General features: G+C 43.5%; 1 protein-coding gene across 3 annotated transcripts in view; it reads left to right on the forward strand.

Annotated features, from left to right (window-relative positions):
- LOC147673477 (tudor and KH domain-containing protein-like) overlaps window positions 1–15,094 on the forward strand; it is a 619,192-nt gene that overhangs the window by 9,950 nt on the left and 594,148 nt on the right. For all 3 annotated transcript variants that reach the window (XM_086947328.1, XM_086947327.1, XM_086947329.1), the window contains exon 2: window positions 7,768–7,919. The gene's annotated coding sequence lies outside the window, so the exon portion shown is untranslated. The remainder of the gene's footprint in view (window positions 1–7,767; window positions 7,920–15,094) is intronic.

The following is a 15,094-nucleotide window of genomic DNA, read 5'->3' on the forward strand; positions in this document are numbered from 1 at the left end:
TCTGTGTGTGTGGCTCTGTGTGTGTGGCTCTGTGTGTGTGTGGCTCTGTGTGTGTGTGGCTCTGTGTGTGTGTGGCTCTGTGTGTGTGGCTCTGTGGCTCTGTGTGTGTGGCTCTGTGTGTGTGTGGCTCTGTGTGTGTGTGGCTCTGTGTGTGGGTGTGTGGCTCTGTGTGTGTGTGTGTGGCTCTGTGTGTGTGTGTGTGGCTCTGTGTGTGTGTGTGTGGCTCTGTGTGTGTGTGTGTGGCTCTGTGTGTGTGTGTGTGTGTGTGTGTGTGGCTCTGTGTGTGTGTGTGTGTGGCTCTGTGTGTGTGGCTCTGTGTGTGTGTGTGGGTGTGTGGCTCTGTGTGTGTGTGTGGGTGTGTGGCTCTGTGTGTGTGTGTGGGTGTGTGGCTCTGTGTGTGTGGCTCTGTGTGGGTGTGTGGCTCTGTGTGTGTGGCTCTGTGTGTGTGTGGGGGGGGGGGGCTCTGTGTGGCTCTGCGTGGCTCTGTGTGTGTGTGGGGGGGGGGGCTCTGTGTGGCTCTGCGTGGCTCTGTGTGTGTGGGGGGGGCTCTGTGTGGGGGTGGGTGTGGGTGGCTCTGTGTGGGTGTGGGTGGGGCTCTGTGGGTTTCGCTGTGTGTGTGCAAATGATATAGGTCTTGCATTTGCGAGAGATTAAGCTATTTGCATTGTAAATGACAATGCCATTTATTTATGTTTTCAAAACCAACACATAAATAAAAAGTTAGACATTTACAATGCCAATAGCTCTAACTTTTGCAAAGGCGAGACTGTTGCATTGTAAATGCTTGTTCCGATTCTTGTGGTTTCAGCCTTCTTGCAGTTTGTGTGAAACTCTCTGGTGAACCCAGAAAGTTAGGGATAATTTATGTAAATCACTCTAGGTTTTCCCATGGAAAATATTGGTTGAAATAAAAAGCAGGCCTCGATTAAAATCCACTCGCTATTGTGAGTCAAAATTTGAGGGCGAGCTATATTTAGGGCTTCCTCACAGGTTCTTGTGAGCTGATAAAGAACAGCTGTTCTGTTCACTTAAAAATTAATGGAGCAATACGGATGCCTTTGCTCTGTGTTCAAAGACCGAGGTCATAAGTCATTTTGTCTTCGTACAATTACTTTTCTTTCTGTGCAGAGTTAAAGTATTTTGTAAATTAAGTCTGACGTGCTGTACGAGTGTGAAATGAAGGGCTTTAGTGTCAGTTTTTTGTCTAACACACAATCTTTAAATAGCTTGTCGTCCCCCATGCTCTTTGTTCTCCGTCAACCTTTTCACAGTGCCCCGAGTTAGATACACCAGGATGTGTGGCCGCTCGTTCTCTTTTCTGGGCTCTAAGCTGTGGAATGCTCAAACTGATTCTCTGAAGCTGCGCCTCCTTGTCCAATTTTCTCAAGGAGCTAAAATCCCGGTTAAGTTAGGTCCTATTTCGTAGTTGATGAACCTGTTCCTAAGCGCTGGGAAACCCTCTGGGTAGCCGTGCTCTAGACAGGAACATAATAGCTAATAAGTGAGCTGTACAAACATAAAAAAAAATCAATGGTTATAAAAGCCCTGTTTTGTAATTTTGGGATGAAAAAATATCATTACAATTAACTTGGTAATGTGTAAAATATAAATATATTTGCTGAAACCCATTTTCACTGATTGTTGTTAATATACTATACAATTATGTCAGCAAATCTACATGTTAGTGGGAAGGTTTTGAGCCATTTTAATTGGACATTTACGTTAATGGCAGTGTGCTACCACATCATGCTGTAGTAATATATGGTCACATATACAAAACATTTTTTGAGGTCGCAAATAACACAATTCTCAGAACCCGGTCATTTGCAACAGCAAAGGGTTTTTAAAATGCACAAAAGCCAAATTGCGAATCGGTAACCTGTTATCAAATCTTAGTTTGGGTTTGCAAATCGTATTTGGACGGGCGTGTTTACGGCGTCCCTTCCTAATACCAATTCACAGTGGTTTGTATGAATGTTTCGCGACCACATTAATTTTTTACTGACGCCTCAAGGATGGTGGTGGTAACCATTTGAAAAAGAGGAGTTCCCCGATGACCCCCTTTCCGACTGTTAATACAAATATTTATTAAGAGCAGGCAGTGGTCCCACAACCCACTGCCTACTCTTAAAGTATACTGAAACGTTAAATTTTTTCTTTTTAAACACATCTAGTTTTCTTTTAAGGAAAACGGGTTGCATTTTAAACAGAAAAAGGTAGCTTTATTAAAAAGCAATCAGACGTGGTGGTCTGCTGAACCCAGCAGGCCACCCTACCTGTGATGGCTGCAGTTCCTTATGGGCCCCAAACAGCGACCTAATTCCTAAATATTTATTATGTAGGTCTATTGCGATCCCATTTTGAATCACTATTTCCAACTTCTATGTCTTTGTACCTTAGGACATGCTATTTCCTAATTTCGATTTACAAAGAATAACAATTCCTAACTTGCCTACTTATGGCCCGAGGCCTCAAAATCATAAAAATGTCACTAGACCTGCAAGTCTAGTGACTTAAATAATCTACTCAACCTATTTGTAATGCTCTTGACCCATAAACTAGTTTCAATTGTTTTAATTCATTGAGCTGCCATTTTCATGATTATCACATATTAGAGCACCTTCAAACATGAGTTCAGCATGTCTGCTGTACAAAAATCTTTTGTTTGATTTAATAGACTAAACTTTTGCTCCATATATAATGCAAATCTATCCACCTATAGAAAACACATGACCCCTGATTTACCTCCTAGTTCATTAACCGCATTGTTAGCGTGGGTAAGGTACAGGAATGTTTCTCAAATCATGTTAAAAAATGATCACGTTTAATAAATACTTGACTAAAACGTGAAGTGGTAGCACACTGTAATTTGAAATCAGCAGGTTTTATATTGAAATGGCCACAACATTTCCCAGTGACATGCAGCTTTACTGATAAAACTATATAGTGTACAAACAATGATTGTAAATAGTTTCTGAAAATGTGTCATTTGCACATCACAAAGTAAAGTGTTCTGATTTCTTTTGCTCCCATTTAACTTTTTGTATACATCACATTTCTTAATGTTGTAATTCCTGATATATTTTGAAATATTTGTAATATTAGTTGTCAGGCTATTTATTTAAATGTTATGTGTTGGACATCTTCAGACACTCACTTGACAACTGTTGTAAGAAAAAGAAGAATAAACGCCATTTTCCAAGCAGCAATTAGTAAAAAGACAAACTGACATTTGACCTCTTCCTTGAACTGGCAGCAGATGTGTCAATATAAATCTGATTTAATGGCATCCTTATTGCCCATTCACTTTCCCAATGAATGGAACACCTGTTGTTTTCCAGCTTAAGTTCACTCCCTAACTGGGACTAGTAGGTGCTAAAAATAGCTTAACCTGATATTTGGCAACCAATTGTGAGTGGGCGAGTAGATTTTTCGAGGCCTGGCCCCATATTTATTAAGTGAGTTTTAAAACATGGACTGAGAAAATTCCACCAGGGCAGGAAAAGAAGGGTTTATCAGTGAACTAAGGAAAGTTGGGGGATTATGTGTACCCTATATGTGGGCTGGTTCTAATTATACATGGAGCTAACGTTTAGTCTGTTTAATCAAACAAATGGGTTTTTTGTATGAAGGAAATGCTGAACTTGCATATTTGAATGGCTCTCAAATGTGATTATGAAGAAAAAGGCATCTCTGTAAAATAAAATATTTTACTTGGATGACACAATTTGAGACCAGTTTATGGTTCAAGTACATTACTGTTGGGTAAAGTTGATTATTCATGTTACTAGACCTGCAGGTCTAGTAGCATCTTTGTGAATTTTCAAGGCCTTAAAAATAGAAATGGGTGACTATGTATGTTTTTGCCACACTTGCTGATTTACAAAAAATAATAAACCTGTACGTACGTCAGACTCTTTTTGGTTGCAGGGAAATGTAGGGCTTGTTGATTGTCAAACAATTGACACCAGAGCCATCTACTGAGTTTGCTTATGATTTTGCATTGTGTACCAACCATACATCGATTTGTATGGTAAAATCTTGTAAATGAACAAAGAAAGGCTATTCATTTTTTAAATGTGCCGTAGGTTGCAGGGGTGTGGAATTTTTTAAAATATCTACTTGTCCATGGGGCAAGTTGCTTCATAAATCTACTTGTCCTGTAACAAAATCCACTTGTCCCTTTGGTGCCATGTCGTTCGGCGACAAATTATGGCAGCAATATCATTATATAAGAGCTCTTATATAGCCTCTCTGATTATGCCAGGGCTCATACCATAGTAGCTTTTGAATACTAGCAATCCCTTTATGTTGCCACGTTTCTGCAGATCTACATACTGGGACTGAAGGTAGTGGTAAGCAATAGTTCCAGGGTTGGAATGCCCTTTAAGTCTGTGCAAATCTACTAAGGGTGTTTTTAAGGGTTTTCAAAAACTCTTCTCTAATCTTTTCCCATACTGAGAAATGTTGGAAATTTACTCCTGACAATGGCAGACGTAAACCTTCTTCCAGAGTTGAGAAAAAAGTGGTTGATGGGAAAAGGACCTTGCAAACTCCGGTTTTCGCATGAGCAAGTCTACATATGCATATTTGCTCATGATAAACTGCAGTTCACAAATATTTTCCATGAGTACATTTCTTGCCCTACTTCTATAAATTCTTGTAAATTCACGCAAGCCATATAGCTGCACTTAATGCAAGGACATATTACATGGGGGAATTTTGAGACTTTCTTTAATAATAGGGCCCCTAATTTGGTCTGGCGTTAACCACAACCTTTTGTGTTTGTTAAAATTCTCTCTCCCTCTCTCTGTATCGGCTGGCTTGACTGTGAGTGACGGCATTAAGCTCTTTCACAAGGAGTATATTGGCACACAAAGTAGTTTTGTTCAGTGGGAGTAACTAATGTGGCATTGTGTGCTTTTTTTGGACCAATTTGTTTAGCATTTCACAATGTTTGTTATAATGGTGAGGGCCCGTCGGCTCTCACATCAAGAAGGCTTTACAAAAACCATGCCAAAGCAAGTTAGGTATTGGCAAAACTAAAAAGCTGACCTCTAATTTCAGACCTACTGGCTTTGCCAATGCTTGTTTATTTTCTGTTTCTCATAATCTTATTGAAACTGATTTTCCAACATGAACATTTTTGCGAAATACTAGCATGCATCAACACATTTTACTAAATGATGCTGCAAAGAAACGGTACCTGAAATTTCACAGTAGTTTAGCAAAAATTTTTTTTTCCTACTTTAATTTTTTTAGGAACATTTTATATTGAAAGCAAAGAGTCATTAATCTTGCTCTCAAGCGTCTGAAAATATTTGCATCTAATCAGAGAGCATTCTGGGAGCATTATGCATAGTCATATTGCTAAACTTTGAAACCATGAGTACACAGTTTTATACTGTAACCACTGTCAGTAGTGCAGTCAGAACTTACATTTACTTAGAGCGCTCACCCTAATAACAAAGGTTTTCAATAAATGAACCATAAATACAAGTTTGAACAGCATTAATATAGGCACACAAATAATAACTTAACTTCAGGCAGTGCTCTTCCTTGGCCCTTAATGTGCTACTGCAAACTGGCAGCCAAGGGGTTTGTGCTGCAGGGGGTTGGGCCTACTTGTCCCAAGGACAAAATACACATTAAAACTTGTTGCCCTTGACCCCAAACAATATGTCCTGGGTGTCGGGCTATAGGAATTCCACATCCCTGGGTTGTCAGCAAACAGTCTTTGTACATCTCCCAATCTGGGGTTGCCCATAATATTTGATTTAGAGGACATCTTGCATAAGTGCTCTTTCTTGCACACATGCTTACATTTGTAAACCAAAAATGTAGAGAAATTCAATTGATAACAAATGTGTTCATCACGTTTTCTGATAAAAATGTTACACCCCCCCCCACACTTGTCAGTGTGCACATCACCCATGACAGGAAAAGCTCCAAAACGAAAATTCGGAAACTGCAGTAATTTTTGTTTTGAAATTCATTCATTCTGGCATGTGGGTGGGTGCTGTATTTGTGCTTGGCTGACACTCTGGTAAACCTACCAACCCCAGACGTTTCGGAAAACTAGATGCCAGTAGAATCCAAGGTGGTGTGACTTGTATGGGTTCCATTATGTGTTCTTACACAGAAATGCAGTGCCAAGCCAATCCAAACTTTGGCTAAAATCCCTGAAATTTTTAAATTCTGCACGATCCAAAAAATCCCTACCACCCAGCATTTCCACGTTTTTCCTGTTAAAAGTGATACCCTACTTGTATGGATGGGCCTATCGCCTATAACAGGGACTGGTCAAAACTTGGACATTGTGATGTCAATGATGTCTTCACAGGTTATAGTTTTGGTTCATTCCTATGACTTATTATCCACGCAAGCCACACCACCTTTCATTCCCCTTGTTCGCTAGATTTCAGAAATACCCTGGGTTGCTGAGTTTCCCTGGTTGTTGGCTGACACAGAGCAAGAATAGTAGGTTCATTCACCAAAGCAAAGGAGGGGGAATTGGGATTTCTTTGGGTGCTGTTTATGGGCTGGCAGAGACTGGTGAAGGCGCCATTCTGCTTGCTCCTGGGGTCAGTGGCCTGATGTCAAGCTAGTCCTTTGCCTCCACCTCTGTGTTTCTCTCTTTCCTTCCTCTGGTACTCTGTTGGGCTTGCAACACCGCCCCCAACCCTTGTGGGCAGACATCCATTCTCAGTCCACTTAGCGGAGAGACAAAGCTCATCAGTGTGAAAGAAAGTGAGTAACAGACGGCAGAGTTGCTCATCCTGGCATTGGAATGCTGTTCTCACCCTGGGAACCTTACAGTACCCCCAATCCTCTCACCCCATCAGGGGAAGATTGGAGCGATTTACCCTTGTGGCAGAGGGCCCATTAGATACCAGGAATCAGTGTACAAAAAAAATGATGGGCGGGTATCAGCTTGCTTGATATCAAGTTTTAGTTTTAGCTGTGGTTGTTGAAGGTAGGTGCAAGATCCACATGCCCTCTCTCCTTAGACCTGGTGTGTATTTGAAAGTTCCAGTAGCTAAATTGATGTCCTGAAACTTTCTACAAGCCAGTGCCAAGATACTGTTGACCAGAGTGGGTTCCGACGAACAAGCAATACTTGGCCTTCTGCTAGTTCCATAACTCGCCCCATATCATAAAAATCTCACAATAATATTGCTTTTTTGCAAAGAAGTCTCATTATCTTTCATGCAAGTTTTTGAATAACCGTGACATTTTTGATAGTCTTGCATTGTTTCCTGACCCAAACAACAAAACAGAAATTCAGAAACCTGGAATCTGTATCAGCTTGGGTGGAAAGAGTTTTATGTATGATGTAGGGAAGTGAAGTGTAGTCGCCCTGTGAAAATCAAATACTTAGTTGACCATATTATTCTCGGTTAACAGGTTTTTCTTTAATCGTCAAATCACCATTCTTAAAAAAAAAAGGGGTTTACATATTTATTCACTACACTTGAATTGTTGAAAGTAAATCCTTTGAAGTGGCGTAGCTTGGGCCATTTTTTCACATTCTATATAAAGCTAAATTATGTTTTTAAGTGTTTTTACATTTAGAGCCAGCACAGTGCCTAAATCAATGTTTAGAGTGTCAAACAATGTAAAACGGTTCAATTTAAATTTGCCATCGTTGTCCTGCTAGCTTTGGGAATTCTGCAGTGCTTTCTAAGAAAACCGCAGTTTATTGTAAAAGGATATCCGTGAAGAAGCATCTTAGAAGATTTAAACATATTTTTATTTTATCTATAGGTTGAGCTCTGACGCAGGCATCTGAAACATGTTGGCTAAGACTAGTTCATGGAATAACCTCAGCACTCTGCAGAAAGTAGCTTTAGGGCTTGGTATTCCAGCCAGTGCCATCATCTTGTACATAATGTACCGAAGATACCAAGAAAGCAAAGGTACGTGTCCGTTGCCCTAACATTCCTAACTACGTTCCTTGCGCTTTTCGTAATGTGTTTTTAAGGAAGCAGTTGTATGGGTGCTCCATGTGCTTGTTCTCCAGTTGAGAAATAGGAAAAGGTGGTTCATAATAACGTTCTAACCTGCAAGTATCCTGGTGTGTTAGTGTCCAGCACTGTGTACCACATCTAAACTATTTCAGGAAAAGTAGTCTGTCTTGTTTCACTCATGTCTAACAGATTCTAAGTATGACTGTGAGGCTAATTTCTCTAATATGCAAATGTCTTGATTGATTGCAAATCTATGCAGAAGCCCCGTACCTGCTCTGCAAAGTGCTACTGTAACTTGGCACTGTGACTTGAGGTCTATTGAATATTTTACTTGCCAACACAATTCTAGACTATTAATCTGGACTGGAAATAATTCCCATTGGGGTACTTAATTAAGAGTCCGATTCGATACATCCTTTTAAATTCTACTGCTTTCAAATGCCGACCGGTCAATTAAGAGGTTCAGAAACCAGTTTATTTAGATATTTGTCCATAAAACATTCTAAAGGAAAAAAGCACACTAGGTTAATAAAGAGAAAGCAAGTATGCTATTATCCTGTGTCCCCTTGGAAGAAGGAAATTCGAGGCAGTGATAGTTCTTTGGTCATATAGGTCCCTAAAGTCCCATCTGGGTCAAATCTGAATCCGACGCAGGTCTCGAATGTCCAAATTTCACTTAATCCCTTTGTACTTTAAAATCAGCGCCATGTGCTCTCCAACAAAAGTTTGAGGTGCACACTTTTACCATTGCTATTTGAACCTAGCAGCACAGCAACTTAGTTTACAAGTGATCCTATATGCACATGCTTTATTCGTTTTATCAGAAGTGTGTGGTTCGCCTTGCCAAATCTCATCTACATTTACACTAACCCTCTTTCTTACTATCTTGCTCTTCCGCAGTTTCTCTTTCTCTTGTTGTATTGCAAGTATGTCACAAATAAACTGAAAACATGCAGACAGGGGTGTGGAATTTAATAAAATATCTACTTGTCCATGGGACAGGTTGCGTCATAAATCCACTTGTCCCTTTGGTGCCATGTAGTGTGGCGACAAATTATGGCTTCAATGACAATATATAAGAGCTCTGCTAATGGCCTCCCTGATTATGCCAGCGCTCATACCAATAGATTTGAATACTATCAATTCCCTTATTTTTGCCACCTTTCCGTAGATCTACATACTGGGGCTGGAGGTAAAAGTAAGCAATATTTACCCATGATTGGAATGCTTTTTTGAGTAGGGGTAAACTTACCAACTTGAATGTTTTATGGGTTTTCATCAGCTTGTCTCCAATATTTTTTCCATACAGAGAGGGTGGAAATTTACTCCTGACAAGTGCAGAAGTAAAACTTCTTTCAGGGTTTGGGGGAAAAAAGTATTTGGGAATGTGAATTTGTAACCGCTCAACAGATTTTCGCATGAGCTAATCTATACAAGCATATTTGCAGTTCACAAATATTTTCTAGGAGGACAATTTCCTGAGCTACTTCTGTGAATTAATGACAGCGGTAAATCTACATTAATGGAAGGACATATACTATTGGTGCCCTTTTGTGCCTTTCTTGGGTCTGGTTCTCACTCTCTCTCTCTTTGGGCGCACCAATCTATTCCCCTCTTCCATCGAATGGGATTTTGCTTGTCTCCATTTACTGGTGATATCCCGTTCAACTATCTGTGTTGCCACCATCCTTTTCCCCTCTACATCCTCCAGGAATTCCAGCAAGCCACCCTGGGTGTAAGAGGAATCTGGCGGTCTGAACCTCCAGCAGTTCTATTGCAGTTGCCTCCTAGAAGGGAACCGGCCCGAGCAAGACCAAACTAGGTAAAAGAAATCTGCGTCTGACCGAGATCTAGCACAGCTGTCCAAAGAGGCTCTGCAAGCACTGCAAAGGAGTGAGGGAGTCATGTATGTAACATGTAAATAGTTAAGCTGGACCTGTCTATACCTTGCGGAAATGGCAAGCTCGCGGAGGCCCATTCTGGCCTCAATCCACTCCGCGTCCTCCAACTCCACTACTTAGGTCTCTCACTTTGTTCGCAGTTTCAGGAAGGAGTCTAGGCCATTAGTAATCAATGAAAGATAAATCTGGGAGATGGCCCCTTTATTTAGTTTTCCCCATCAAAAGTTTGGCTTTCTGGGGATGAAACTCTGGGATCTGCGTGTCTGGTGGATTATTCACGGACAGGGCGTGCTGCAGTTGCAGGTATTTATCAAATTGGGTACATGATAGTTGGTACTGTTCCTGCAGCTCCTGAAACATCTGCACATTGACACCCTGCTAGACGTCCCATGTGAGATGTGATGTCTATCTGTCCCACTGCATAAAGCCCTCCAGACTCGCAGTATAGTGAAGCAAAGTCCCACACCACAAGGGGGACTACCCAGGGAGCTAGCTGGTGATCCCAGCCCATGGAACGGAGCTGACCTCCAGCACATCAACACTACCAGAGTGCGATCAGGAAGGGATCAAGGAATCTGGGATCCTTACAGCAAGCCCTTCAACCTGTTAAGACCAAGCATGGCCAGTTCCACAAGGAAGGTCAGGCCCCCCTATAAAACCGGTCGTTAATCACAACCAACTGCGAAACCAAATAATAGCTATGTAAGTCTGCCATTCACATCCCTCCTGCATAGGGAGATTGACAGCAATTAAAAGCCACCCGAGGGCGGCCACCTGTCCACAGAAAGGTTCGGATAGACTAAGTAAGGCCCTAAAACAACTTCCAGGGAATTGGCTGGGGAAATTTTGAAAAGACCTATAGAAAACGCGGAAGGACCATCATTTTGAACAAAGCCATCCTTCCGACTGTGTGCAGTGGTAGACTGGCCCACCTCCGCACATCCTCTTTCGTTCTCCTGACTAAAGGAGTTACATTAAGACTCCAGGCCACGTTCGGAAGACGCAAGATATAAATACCTAAGTATTTGAAGGCAAGGGGATCGCGGCTTGCCAGGCACAGACTTCTGCAGCACCAGATATGGGGACCAACAGAGATTTGGACTCCTTCTTCTGGAGGCTGAGGCCTCCATGTACAACAGCATGATCTCCAGACAAAGCGGCCTAATGTCTTCGGTTAAATTAAGAACACCAAGATGTCATCTGCATATAGCGCAATAGGCTCCTCTGGTCCACTGTCCCAGGACCACCCCTTGATACAAACATCACACCGAATAAGGTGTTCCGGTGGCTCAATAGTCTGGGTTAATAACTTGGAATATAGGACAACCCGGTCTCTTATCCCTACGGATAGGAACTGGGGGCGAAAATACTTCATTAACCTAGACTTGAGCAGTCAAGTTGGCATAGAGTAAACAGATGAGCGCACACAGGTGGGGCCCCAATCCGGCGCTCTCCAGCACAGCATTTGAAAAGGACCAGTCCACGGTGTCAAAAGCCTTCTCAAATTCTACTAAAAGCAAGGCTCCGGACTCACGGAGGCAGTGAGCCTGGGAGAGGGTTACCTTGACTCTACAAACAACCCTTGCCTCTGACTGGCATGAAGCCGCATTGATACAGGTGAATCAAAAAGGGAAGGACGCAAAGCATCCAATTAGCCAAAACTTTGGCAAACACTTTACCATCAGAATTGATGAGTGAGTGAGGCCGGTATGAGGAGCATCTATCCCAAGGGTGGCTCGGTTTAGGGAGCACCACAGTCGTGGCAGTGTTGATTCCCTTAGGGAACGCCACCTGTGCCACAGCCTCGCCATACAATACTATCAGATTAGGGAGTAGAAGATTGCATAACCTCCAGTAGTCCTCCATTGGGATCCCGTTAGGCCCTGGAGTCTTGCCTGGGGACACATCCAAAAGCACCTCCCCGATCTCTTCCAAGGTAAGCGTTTGATCTAGATTTTTGGCCAGTTACCGGGGAATCGAGGACAGTGGTATGTCCCTGAGCACTAAGATCAATCTCACGAAGGGGCTGTACAAAGCACGGTAATGGTCTGCAAAGGCCTGTGCACATACAGGACCACCATGAGCAGGTGTCTGCCGTTGTCCATAACAGTGGGCACCATCCCTAGTGGCCAACCAATAGAGAAGGTTCCCAGAGTTATCTCAATCTTCGTACACCTTCTGTGTCTATGCCCTCCAACATTGTTGAGCTTCCTCCAGCGAGGCCTGCTGCAAGTGAGAGTGAGACTATGCCAGTTGGCGATCTAGGGCAGCAGAAGGCCACTGTTTGGCCCTCCTCTCCAAGGAGGGTATATGGGCCTCCAGCGATGTTGTCTGCTGCAGCTTTTGTGCCTCCTTGCCCCACACATACACCTTAATCACACCAGGGAGGGTAGGTTTACTGACCGCCCACAGTGTACCCGCAGACTTTACAGATTCCTCTTTCACCATAAAGTAAGAATGGATTTCCACTTCCATAAGGTCGGAACACTCCTGATCCGTAAGGTGCCTCACGTAAATCCCTCGGCGCATCGCCTGGGAGCTCAATCTGGAGCACAGGGGGGGGCGTGATCTGAGATCCCGCTAGAGGGCCTCGATCTCTGAGAACTGGAGAAAATCCGCAGGAGGGAGTCCGACCAGGTCAATGCACGACTAGGTCATGTGACCAGCTGTCATATGGGTATAGGCGTGGCCACAGGGATGCCACATTCTCCAAGTTTCACAATCTCAGGGATTCTGCTCAAACCGAAAGGTGGCGGAACCATGTCTGATGCTTCTGCGTATTAGGCCTGAGACATCCAGTACCAGATCGGTATCACACTGCAGTCACCCACCCACCACTGTGACACCCCTGTGGGAGGGTCAGCAAGAGAGCACCCAGGGAGTCCAACTTGTCCTCGAGCAAGTTCTGTGGAATATAGACTGACAAAAAGTAATAGTGTCAACCTTCCAGCTGGCCATCAATCCCACATAGTGCCCCTGAGGATCTACGTGGAAAGTGGACACCGCCAGAGGGAACCCCTTGTGCATCAAAATGGCAACGCCTCTGGAGCCCTGGGAAAGCACTGTGTGGTAAGTAAACCCTGATGTAGCCAAAGTGACTTTGCTAGGCGTGCATTGCTCCTTTCTATTACATTTCTTGGTACATAAGAACTGCTGGTTGGAATTGTTTTGCAAATCAAAGGACTTCAGATCTTTTTAATACGATCCAACATGCCGTTTATGTTCCAGGACAATATCTTAACTGCCACCATCTGAGCAGAGTGTTCCTCTGCTCAAATCCGGGTACTATTGATCTGGTCAACCCATGCAGGCGCAAACTCACTTGGGACAGTAGCTTCTTCAATATAGACCATGCATACTGGGGAACGACTAAGAATATGTATGGACTAAATATCAAACAATTCAAAATAAACAACCTGCCCTTCCCCCACCTCATAATTCTACCCCAGAGGAATGTCACCCTCAACCCCACTCATAACAGACTCAACACGGCCACAGGCCTACAACTTGTACACCGCCATGTACACCCCTAGTCCTTAGGTTTGCAACACCTGACCACAATGTTAATATATTTGCATATCACTCCCATTTTGGGCAGCCCTGAAATCTGGTATGATCCTCACTGAATGAAAACCAATGCTGCCAAGGTCTCGCGCACCCTCTAGCTTACAAACACACAATACAAGGAGCAGCCCTATTCTCTCGAAGGGCCTCACAATTGGCTACCTGGGCCCTCCACCTGGGACCCGTGGAAGTCCGGCGTGCACATCTGCATGATGTCCTGTACAGCATCCTCAGCCACCTCGGGGGTGTGGAATTTATTAAAATATCTACTTGTCCATGGGGCAGGTTGCTTCATAAAACTACTTGTCCTGTAACAAAATCCACTTGTACCTGTGGTGCCATGTAGTGCGGTGACAAATTATGGCAGCAATCTCATTATATAAGAGCTGTTCTATAGCCTCTCCGATTATGCCAGGGTTTATACCATAGTAGTATTTGAATACTATAGCAATCCCTTTATGTTGCCAGGTTTCGGAAGATCTACATACTGGGACTGAAGGTAGTGGTAAGCAATAGTTCCAGTGTTGGAAAGCCCTTTTGAGTCTGCGCAAATGTACAAACTTGCATGTTTAACGGTTTTCAACCACTCTTCTCTAATCTTTTCCCATACTGAGAAATGTTGGAAATTTACTCTTGATAATGGCAGACGTAAACCTTTTTCTAGAGTTGGGGAAAAAAGTAGTTGAATGAAAAATGAACTTGCAAACAAGTTTTTCCATGAGCAAATCTAGACATGCATGTTTGCTCATGCTAAAATGCAGTTCACAAATATTTTCTAGGAGTACAATTTCTTGCCCTACTCTGTAAATTCACGAAAGTCATAAAGCTGCACTATATGCAAGGACATATACCAAGGGCTCTGTGTGGGTCTCTCTCTCTGGACAAAAAGCCTTTAGTTATTGTCGGTATTGTCTTGCAATCGGTACCAGTACTTGTTCCTGCTCTGACCCGAGCCGGACATCAAGAGGAGCCGCGTGGCTTTTCAACACCAAAGGCCCAGTCGACGCCAGAGGCCTTATCGACGATCCAGCATGGAACGGAGCCCGTTCAAAAGATGCCCCGTTTGCAACTCCAAGTATCCTCACATCGACGTCCACCCGGTGTGCAACAAGTGCCTGTCTCCGGATCACGATGAAGCCAGCTGTATGGCTTGTTCTCGGTTCCGCTCCAAGAAGACTATTCGCCTTCGACGGGCTGCATGGAAGGAGGCCCAGCAGACGGCACCTGACCCGATGAACATCTTCGATGCAGAGGAAGATGTGGGAGTTGAGCAGGAAGATCAGGAGAACCTGTCTGATCCAGCTTCAGAGATCGACTCCAGTTACGACGCAGATGTAGAAATGGTCTATACTGAAGACGTCGTCGACTAGGTAGGAGACGACTATGAGGCCTTTGCGGCCATGGAAGATAGCTCGAGCGAGGAGCTAGGCCCAACCGTTGGTACGGGAGCCGTAACTAAAACACTCAATAAGGCTCAGGTCGCGGGATCGCCACATGGCCTTACCCAAGATCCTACACTTGGTTCTACAGCCCCGCCTCAAGGCCCGGCTACGGACATTTCTAACGAGCCATCGGTTGACCAATCGAAAGCATCGGTGTCTACACAACCGAAAGCGCTGGACGCTAAATCTAAACCGAAACTGCGTATCGCTTTGATTG

The sequence above is a fragment of the Lissotriton vulgaris genome, chromosome 12 (genome assembly GCF_964263255.1).
Source record: "Lissotriton vulgaris chromosome 12, aLisVul1.2, whole genome shotgun sequence".
NCBI lineage: Eukaryota > Metazoa > Chordata > Amphibia > Caudata > Salamandridae > Lissotriton > Lissotriton vulgaris.